Source organism: Lactuca serriola, chromosome 9, assembly GCF_051521515.1.
Source record: "Lactuca serriola cultivar US96UC23 chromosome 9, Lser_US96UC23_V15, whole genome shotgun sequence".
Taxonomy (NCBI): domain Eukaryota; kingdom Viridiplantae; phylum Streptophyta; class Magnoliopsida; order Asterales; family Asteraceae; genus Lactuca; species Lactuca serriola.
Window position 1 is genome coordinate 84,121,626 of NC_136416.1, and position 11,108 is coordinate 84,132,733.

Consider the following 11,108-nt stretch of genomic DNA (forward strand, 5'->3'; position numbering starts at 1 on the left):
TGAGCATCTCCAAAAATGTGGAAAATGTGCAATTGGACTTCCAAAAATAGAAACTTGGTGTAGAACTGATTGAATACGTAAATAAACCACAAACAGGACTCGAAACTTCAATTCGTCAAAGTGGGTATTTAAAGAAAAATGTGGCAATGATAAACTGGATCACGTCGTGGCATATATCTGGACACGTTGTGATATGGGTTGAAACCGCGAACACCAAAATGCTGAATTTCTACAAACTGCAAGAGTGCCACGACGTGGCATAAGGAGTCCACGTTGTGGAAACTGGGCATCAGTAGAAAATGACTTGTTTGCTTTATTTACTCTAGCAGCTTTGACCAATGGCTAACTGGTTTCCGACGCTTCTATGCAAATATATTTCCCAACTATAACCTCTCTCCTAATATACCCCACACTTATCTTGAATTGTGGGTTCCGACTCACGACTCTAAGCTTCCTTGACTAGACAAACACGACTCGAAAGTTAACCTTCTATGCTCCTTAGAATTCCAACGCTAATCTGAAAAATTAGAACAACCCAAAAGAAACAAAAAGTAACATCATAGTCTTAATAAGGTTTTACATCACACACCAAAGTCAACAAAAAAAACTACTCAAAAACAAAACAAAAGAAATAAAATCAATCATCATCTTGATCTTGTGCTCCACTTGGCCCTGCCCCATCATTTTGCAGACGCCATAGCTCCTCCCATGTCGGAAAATAGGGATATTGTGGTGGCATAGAAGGTGGTCGGGTCACACCCAAATGTGAGTAAATACCCTTAGTAAGCTGGGTATGGTAAATGGCATGACCCCGTAGATTATCCAAATATGTTCCCACCCGACTCTGAGAAGGGTCGGTGGGCACTCCCTGCACATACTGCGAAGCAGCACACTCTCGCTCGACCTCACCTCTAGCCCGCACATTCCGACGCCTCGGCCTGGCTGGTGGTTGCTGTCCCGGCTGCACCTCCTCCTGCTCATCATCTATCGGCGGTATAACAAAACGACCCCTGATATTCACCACCGCTCGCATCACACCCAAGACTTGAATGGTCAAGTCTGTGTCCGGGAATCGAGTAAGATTCCTCACAAAGTCATGGGTCAAAATATGATATGACCTAGCCAGACGAGTAACCAAATGCCCCCCCAGTAATCAGACTCCCAGGCCTAGAATTGGCCGCTTTCTTCCCCATAAACCTTGCCAACATATAAGGCAAATCACAGCAAACCCCTGGGGTAATAAGAGTCCATAAATAAAATAAATTTTGGATGGGGACCTTGTCACCATGATGCTTGTGATTGATTGAAAACGTGATAAGGTGGTGCAAAAATCGGAAAACAGGATTCCGAATTTGTGACTTACTCGAGTCACGAGTGTTGTACTCATGGTTAGAAATGCCCTGCCAAAACTGCACATCCAAAGTACCCGGAGCAAAGTCCCGCACACATCCAAGCAAGAAAGGGATAAAAAAACGGAGATTGCATCTCCACTTCCGCATAGAGCCCCATACGCCAAGCAAATTCACGAAGGCTACACTCACGATATACACCACCCAAACGAAACACAAGTGCCCTATTGTAGGTGACATCAAGGGTGCGTTCTTCGAAACATACGGTAGAGAAAAATTCTACCGACAATTCCCGGTACACGGGTTCTTGAATGGCGAATAAATTCCTCCACCCGTGACAAGTGAACGAAAATTGATCTCCAACATAAATCTTCGACCAATAACGATCCAGCTCCGCTACCATTCCCACTCTACCAAGCCATCCCCAATCAATAATTGGGGCTATTGCAAACTCCCTATTGTATAACCATCCAAGCCGATTCTCGTAGGTTGTTAGCAACGGTTGGGGAATGTTTTGAGGAAACTGGTATAAAGGATGTATGCTTGCTACATCTATCGGGTTTTCCTCCTGCTGAACAGCTCGTCGTGGTCCCATTTCTGCAAACAAAAGCAAACCAAAACAGCAAACAACCAACACATTAAACAGTTTAAACATGTTCACAAAAGTCACGACGTGGCTAGGCTGCGCTACGTCGTGGGTCGCGTCGTGCACAGATTCTAAATCGGTCTATATGCATGCAATATCTACTAAAATCAATGGTTGGGGTTTGTTCCTATGACCATTAAAGGGATATTTTAATCTAAAATCAACCACTAGATTCAACCAATTTCGTGAATCATACAAACCCTACCCATGAAAACTTGAAATTGGAAGAATTACTACAAAATAATGAGTAAAACACGTACCAAATAGATTAATTGGCAAGATCTTGCAAGGAAATTGGAAGTAGAATAAGAAATTGGCTGTGGGGTTATGATGTTCCCGTGAGTGCGGCAGTCTCCAAGTGGGGAATGAGATTTCTCGGTCAAAGGGTTTTAAGCAATTGGTCTCCGCCCCTGATTTTTAAAGGCCACGACGTGGCTGGATATGCCCAGGTCGTGGACCTTAAGCCTTTTTTAAGATCGCGTATTCCATTTTAACCCACGACGTGGCTGGGCTATGCCCACGTCGTGGAAACTGCCAGGTGCAAATATTTTTAATAATGTTTATCATATTAACTAAGTTCTTTGCATATCATTCATTATTTAAAGTTCCCTACAGCTAATTCTCTAGTTATTACCGGTTTTTTAGATGATGAATCGATGTCTTTCCTATTAAAAAAGAAAAGAAAGAAAGAAAATTTTTTAAAAAAATGCAAACCAAACTCGGGTTGCCTCCCGAGAAGCGCTTCTTTTTCTTGGAGTCTTGAGCTGGACTCCGTGCCTTCTACGTTGAATCTTCGGAAGAGTCTACCACCAGGATCTTTTGTTCCTTGAACCGCCGTTTATAAGCTTGAACTCTCCTTTTATACGCCTTCTTTGAATTTTCCTTTTTAGCTTTTCCATCTTCTTCAAGCTTGCGTTTCGTGCCCTTTGTTTGTTCCTTGCATTCCATAACATTCTCCTCTTCTTTCACTACCGGCCTTGTTACTTTTGAAGTGACTTCCTCTTCATCACTTGTCATTTCCTCGTCCTCTTTGCTCACCCAAGAAGGCGGGCTCTTGTAAGCTATGACTTCAATCAAATATGGAACAGATGCCCTTGGTTTTGTCCTTTTGACTTGATGAACTGCCTTTATCTCTTCTTCCATAAGCTTTTCCAGTTCTTCTAGTTCATTCTCTTCATTAATTGTGAACACCTCTTCTTTATCTTCTTGAAAGTCATCCTTTATCCCAAAGACTTCTTGTTCATCTCCAACCCTCAAAGTTAGCTTAGACTCGCGGATATCAAAAGGGCACCAACAGTGTTAAGCAATGGCCGACCAAGGATTATCGGAACATCCGAATCTTCTTTCATGTCTAAGACTACAAAGTCTATTGGAAAAACAAATTTTCCAATTTTCACCAAAATATCCTCCACTATGCCTCGGGGTTGTGTCACCGAACGGTTCGCCATGTGAATCTTCATTTTTGTAGCCTTTATCTTCTGAATCTCCAAATTTTGATAAAATGAAAAAGGCATTAGATTAATGCTAGCCCCGGAATCAGCTAAAGCATTAACCTTCATTTTATTCCCAAACTCGCATGGAAGAGTGAGGCGTCCATGATCCCCCATCTTTTCTGGTGTTTCTCCTAACACAGCTTTTGAAGTTTGTTCACCTAGAATCACTGTAGACTGCTTCTTTAATTGCCTTCGCGTATCTATCAAGTCTTGCAGTAATTTCTGGTTCTCGGGAGCTTTGGATAAGGACTCAACAAAGGGAGTATTAATTGGAATCCCTTTCACATGCTTCACCAACTCCAAATGTTCCTTCTCCAGTTGACTAAGTGCTGCGCGGGTGGGAAATAGCATAGGTGGATGATAAGCTGGAATAGGCTCAAAAGATTTTTGCTCAGACTTGCGCCACGTCGTGGCCAGAGTAGTGCTACGTCGTGGTGAGCTTGGCTCAGCACTTTCTCCATTTTCGATCCTTAATTTCTTGGGCTGCTGCGGTTCTTCTTTCAACGCCTCCAGGAACTCAGATATTGTATCTTCTTCAGTATCGATGGCCATTACGTGAGATTGTGCTTTTATTTCGGGATTCTTCGGGGATAATTTTTCATGAACTAAAGTGGCTAGTTGACCAAATTGTACTTCAAGGTTATGGATGGAGGCTTGCTGGTTCTTTATCAATGTTTGTTGTTCCATGATAGCGGAATCCGTGGCATCGTGTCTTTTTTCCGAAGCCTCCATAAACTTCATCAAAATGGTCTCTAGGTCGGGTTTCTTCTCGGTTGGTGGATGCTCCTTTTGATAAAGGCCTCGACCTGTCTGCCTATACTTCTCTTCTTTTTGCTTCTTATACTCTTCATATTGCAGCCACTCCTTCTTCGGTTTCCTCCAGTCCTCCTCAAACTTATCCCCACTAGAGTAGCACACTTGAGCTTTTCTGTTCCCAAACTCATCCACGTTGCAGTCCTTGGTCAAGTGTGGACCACTGCATCGCTCGCACCCCACTCTTATGGCATGTATCGACTGGTCCATTTGTGTTATCCTGCGATCCATGTTATTCAGCATGGCCATGACAGCTGCAATTTCTTCAGTTTGGGCCCCTCCACCGCCTTTGCTTCCATCTTGCCTCGGATTATGGTATTCGCGGGAGTGTTTCGCGAATTCTTCAATTAGCTCCTTGACCTCCCTTGGATTTTTCTTTGTCAACGGTCCTTGAGAATCAAGGAGTTGTCTTGTCATGACATTGACCCCATCATAAAAGATTGACATCTCTTGCTGCACATTTAGGTCATGTTGCGGGCAATTTCTGAGTAAGCCCTTGTACCGCTCCCATGCTTCTTATAGTGACTCCCCCGGCTGTTGCTCAAAGTTGGCTATTGCCTTCTTGAGTTTTGCTATCTTGGATGGTGGGCAAAACTGGTCCAGGAATTGCTCACGCATTTGAGCCCAAGTGGTGATTGTACCCAGTGGGAGTGCTTTTAACCACTCCTTAGCAGCTCCTTTGAAAGTGATGGGAAGCATCCTAAGCAAGATTGTGTTCCTGTTGACATTTGGGACATTGAAGTAATCTGCAATGTCGTTGACTACATCTAGATGCTTAAAGCATCCTCATGGTCTTTCCCGAAAAATGGGATGTCCTTCAGCGCAGTCAATATGTGTCCCTTTAGCTCGAACGTGGCAGTGATAGGTATTGCAGGTTGGACTAAACCGGGACCCATATCTTCTCGGATCTGCTTCTTGTATGCTCCCATGGTCATTTCTTCAATTGCTGCCATCTCGTTCCTTGGCTCGTTCTCGGGTTCACTTGTGTGTTCTTCAAATTCTGGCTCGGTATCGTATTCGGACTCGGTTTGCACGGGTGTACGATCCAAATGCTCAAGATTGCTCTCGTGCTTTGCTGATGAACTTGACTCTCCTGTCTTCTTTCCCGACTTCCTAGAAAAGGCTGACTTTAATTCTTGCAAGGGCGTCTTTTTCTTGTGAAGTGCAGACTCGGGGTCTTCTAGTGGTGGCACCAAGTGTGTGTTTGAGCTTCTGGTCATGAACTCCTGCAACGTGCTAAACTAAAAACGTAAAACTAAACTAAAATAAGAAAAACTAAACTCAAACTGAAAATCTAATTTTTTAACTGTCCATGTCGTGGCCAGAGGAGTGCCACGTCGTGGACTCTGTGAATGACAGAAAAAAAAAATGATTTTGCTGAAAAATTAACTTTTTGTGGGTTTTTACTCCACAAGAAGGATCGATCAAATTAATGCAAATAAATAAGCTAAAAACTAAGCCGTTCCCCGGCAACGGCGCCAAAAACTTGATGTGCACGAAAGTACTCACTAATTTTAATATTTATAACCTAACAAACTTAACTAACTATGCACTTATAGGCAGTGTACCTAGTCAGATTACAGTATAGCTTGGGTAAGTCGGGTGTCGATCACAGGGAATGGTGTTCTAATTAATTTACTTGCTTATTAAATTGACCTAATTTATTAACAAGTTTAATAAGGGGTTTTATCTGGTTTTACAAGATCAGATGAACTTAAATCAAATTCAATAATAAAAACACACTCTTGTTTAGTTTTGAATCCACTTCTCCCTTATGGCTAGCTAATGATTACAGATTATTAAGTTGGGTTTTAGTTGTATTAGTAATTTAGTTCTATCTTACCAATAACTAACTAATTCATGTCAAACCATGTATGTTCACACATAATTAAACACAGAACTAATTATGAATGTAAATATGCTATGTAAGATTTGTTGTATAAACGCAATTATGATCACAATTCACGTTCTCCAGCACAGCTAAACTTTATTTATTCTAATTACTAACTAAGATTGGTCAATCCTAGCTCTAATAATTCAATGTTCACTAAATTATTAGGTAAACAGGTTCATGCAGTTTAATGGTCACTATGCTACATAAAACATGCAATTAAGCAATTAGGTAAACAAATAATAACATGCTAGGTTACACAAATCAAACAAAAGCAAATTTTCACCAACTAAGTTCGATCCATAATCATATAACTATTCATAGGTTTAAAGCTTCATCTAGCTAAACAAGAGTAGCTAGATTCAGCTGCTCATCATAGTAATTAAACTAACACAGCTAAAATTAATGAAAGACATGTTCTTATTTTACTAAATTATAAACCTTTACTTCTTTTGGTGTTGAAAACCCTCTTCCAGAACCTTTCTCTCGCTCTGAATCGTCTCCTGGAATCCTTTTTTTCTGCCAAAAGCTTCTCTTCTCGTAATAATCAGGAGGACTTATATAATCCTCAAAAACCCGCGCCACGTCGTGGCCAGATGCGCCACGTCGTGGGCTTCAAGTAATCCGTATCCTTCAAGGAAATCCTCAGTGTCACGATGTTTATCTTCTGGAACACCCGTGCCACGTCGTGGGCTTCATCGCCACGTCGTGAATTGAGCTCTTTTCGTGAATTTATTATTTTCTTGTCTTCCAAGCCTCCCATGTTCCCCATTTTGTCACCTTTGGTCCCTCTCTTCGAAAATCCTTTGTATTGACTGAAAATAACAATTGAAACTCATAAGTATCATTATTCTAAACATATTATCAATTTATTAATAAAAATGTACTTAAATACTGCCTAAAAATAAGTATAAATATAGCAATATCACATCGTATCTGGAATGCGAGCCACATGAGTAAAGATGGCTTCATCATCTTTTACTGTCTTTGGAAACTGATAGAAATAAAATTCTGCAACTTAAGCATCCTCCATTACTGGAATTGATTCTTTTTCATAGACCTTTTCTAGAATCAAGCTCCAATATCTTGCACACGAGATCCCCTTTTCCGAATTTGTGTTTTCAAGACTTTTAACAAATTCCTTCCATAACTGGGTTGCATAATCTACGTTTATATCATAGTATATGCCCATTACCATGGCATATACTTCCATTCATCCTCTATCCAGTCCAACGGATTTTCCTGTAAGATATTTTAGAAAAATTCCAAATAAGAAATTCCAGATACACGGCAACCCAGACTTTCTAAAGTCACTGATTTTCTCAAGCTCCGGTTGATGACCCGTCTCATTGAACATGTGAATGATATGCGAGTTGACAGGTTTGACAAACGGAGGGTTGTTTGGAATCTGCAAGATTTCAACAAACATCTTCTTGGACAGTTTAACCCGTTTGTTGTTGGTTAAATTGAAGGTTATCACATCCGCTGTGTGATTGTATGATGTCGTTGAAGCTGCCAAGGATAACCATATCATTGGAACAGAGAAGGAACTGAACATGGCAGTTGACAGAGGTGATCGTTTCAGGGAAACGATAAGCATTTTCAATTCTTCAGGATACGAAGATACATTTGGATCAACTTGATAGTTTGTGCTTTGGATTTTCATAAGGGATTGAGAAAGAACTTCATCAGTGTTGGATTGAGTGGCTGCCATTTGTAGGGTTTGAAAAAGATGAAGTTTTAAGCAAGGTTGAAACTTTGAAGGTTTGTGAGAGTTTTGTTTGCATAACCGTATATGGTGTTCTTGATCCCCCTTTTATAGTTTACTCAAAGTGATTTGAAATTGAAGCGGGATGCATTTAATGTTATCCGATGTGGCACCTTGAAAATCGGATCATTACTGCAAAAGATAACCATGCTTCAAAAAGTAACTGTCACATCTCCTTGAAAACCGGATAGAATACCAACCATCTTGAGTACATAGCCTGTCAAGTTTCCCGTTATAGAATCTGAATCGTTAAAACCCTTCATATGGAGTCAAGGCTCTTTCAGTTTTGGGATATAAAGTGAAGTCATATGCCAGATTTGCGAAATCACCAGTCTGAGTTGATTTTACTCAAAACCTCAAGGATTTTGTGTGTGCATTGTGTCAACAAAATAAGGTGAGAAACAAAAAATTTTGGAATGTTGTGATGTCAAAAATTTAATTTGACATGAATGCAGTAAAACCCCAGGCAAAGGTTGCTTCGTTAATCATCAAGAGAGATAATCAATAACTTGTGTAGTTTCCCGTGATTTACAATCAAATACTTGTAGAGAAGTATCGAAGGGCTTCTTTTTAAAAGACATTGTGGATTGGTTTGAAATTTCATTACATATCAGCCTTAACATAAGGTGAGAAATTGTAAATGAAATTACTTGTTTAACCAGTGTAGTCAGTGACAAGTTGGCTTGTGAAAATATTTATCATGACAAGGATTTGCGAATGAAACTTACACTGAAATCATATTCAAAAGAAAAATTTGTTCTGGATCTTGTTGGGTAACAAACATTCTTGGTTGTGAATATTTGATCAAGACCACACATGCGAATTGAATGTGATTTGAAGTTTCGAAATTTTTGATACTGAAACAAAGGTTTCGTAAAAATCTAGAACAAAGTTCCCCGTCAATTCCTTAAGGTTTATGATTTTTGGGTTTCACTTCCATCACGAACTCATGATGTTAGATCATAAACACAGACTTGTGATTTGTCTAGGTTTTGATTGGTTTGATCAAAGACCTCAAGGACAAATCTCTTCAAAAATTTGGAGTGTAAGAATTGTTTGGTATAAAAAGATTGGATAAGAATCGAAGTGTACCTCTGTGATTATGGACAAAACAGAAAACTCTTAACTCATTTGAGAAGAGTAAGGTAGCTCTGTTGACTTATGTGAATATAAGCCTTTTTGGGAAGAAATTTTCCTGTGATAATTTCATTAAGGCTTTCTTTTCACACATAGAGTCATGTTGAGGCTTTTGGTCTACATACAACAACATGCTTCTAGGGACATCCTAACTATTTTAAAAAAAAAATGATACCTTCCCGTAGAAACACATAAGTATGACCTCTTCGCATTTTAGCCCTGTTTTAAATTATCAGCACACAAGGTTTAAAAAACAATGAAAACAAAAATATTTTTGTGATTTTTGAATTTTTCAAAATTAAAAACATAACAAAATAAAATCTTTTTGGATTTTTAATTTTTCAAAATTAAGAACAGAACAAAATAAAATCTTTTTGGATTTTTAATTTTTCAAAAGTAAAAAAAAAAAATTAGTCGTAAACCTTACCTTAGTTGTTATGATCTCAGATGTGAAAATATGTGGATGCGAAGCCATGCGAAGCCTACGAATGAACAATAACCTCTGAACAAATTTGACTTATAACTGCTGAACTAGACTTTTAGTCAGGTGTTTTTGAAATTGAATTCGCATTAATCATCCCCAAACCTGCTAAAATTCTAACAAATGATTTTTCATCAAGAGGTTTTGTAAAAATATCAGCAAGTTGTTCAGTTGTTTTAACAAAATGAATTTCAATATTTCCATCTTCCACATGATCTTTTATAAAATGATATCGAAGAGCAATGTGTTTTGTCTTTGAATGCTGTACTGGATTATGACAAATGCGAATTGCACTTTGCGAATCACAATACAAAGGAATCTTGTTCATGTTTATTGCATAGTCACGAAGTTGACTCTGAATCCAAATAATTTGCGAAGTGCAAGCAGCAGCAGCTATGTATTCTGCCTCAGCGGTTGATATAACCACACAAGTCTGTTTCTTTGATTGCCAACTCACCAACTTCCCATCCAATAGTTGACATCCACCACTCGTACTTTTCCTATCCAAAGTACATCCTTCTAGAGCAGAATCTGAAAAAGCTTGAATGAATAATTTCCAACCATCAATTTTAATTCATGTAAATTTAGTTTCACTTCAGACTTTGATTTTTCAACTTTTTCAAAAAATTTGTTTGATTTTTCAACTTTTTCAAAAATTTTGTTTGATTTTTCAACTTTTTCAAAAATTTTGTTTGATTTTTCACCTTTAACCACCCATTTTTGTAATGATTTTTGTTTTTGAAACACATAAGGATTTTGAGTTAAATTGTTTTCTTCTGTGTTTTGATTTGCAAAAAAACCTTCTGTGGTTGACTTTAGATTATCTTTTTCAATCATTTTGTTGAATTCAGGATGAACTTTTTCAGCATTTCCAGTAGTGACAAAAACTTGATTTGAAAAAATGATTTTATCAGTACATACAAAATTTGGATATACCACTGTGTTGGTTTCCAAATAATGTGCGCCTTTGTCATTTAAGATTTTGTCAAATTCTTTTGTATTTTCAAACACTTGATCAACCACAACTTGTTGAGGTGTTTCATTTGAATCTTTCTTTTCTTCTTTGTTCTCATTAGTATCATCAGATTTCCAGCTTTCAACTTCCACATTATCAAACTTACAATGTTGCGAAGTTGAAGATGTATCAATTTCATCCTCCACTATTGAATCAACTATTATTTCTTTACCTTTGATCTTAGATGTGATATTAATGATTGACAATTAAGAACAATCAACCTCTTCTTCCTCTTCTATCTCACTGATTTCACTCACATTATCTGAATTTTCATCAATATCAGCATAATTGAATTGTGAGGCAAGAATTGAATTTTCGGTTTTCTTTATGATTTTCACTTGTTCACTCTTTGTCAAACTTTCATTGACAATGTTAACCAACTCATCAGCATTCAGAAATTCATCAATTTTGACAATACTGTATGAATATCTATCATTAGGTATTTTATCAAATTAATCAATTGTACTTTCACAATCATAAGAAACAACATCAACTTTTTCACGTTCATACTCAAG

The 11,108-nt window shown here is 38.4% G+C and overlaps 1 non-coding gene across 1 annotated transcript; it reads left to right on the forward strand.

Annotated features, from left to right (window-relative positions):
* The first annotated feature begins 4,764 nt into the window (after positions 1-4,764).
* LOC145077461 (small nucleolar RNA R71) lies at positions 4,765-4,871 on the forward strand. The gene has a single exon (XR_013693205.1). It is a non-coding gene; the product is annotated as a small nucleolar RNA R71 (small nucleolar RNA).
* The last annotated feature ends 6,237 nt before the right edge of the window (positions 4,872-11,108 follow it).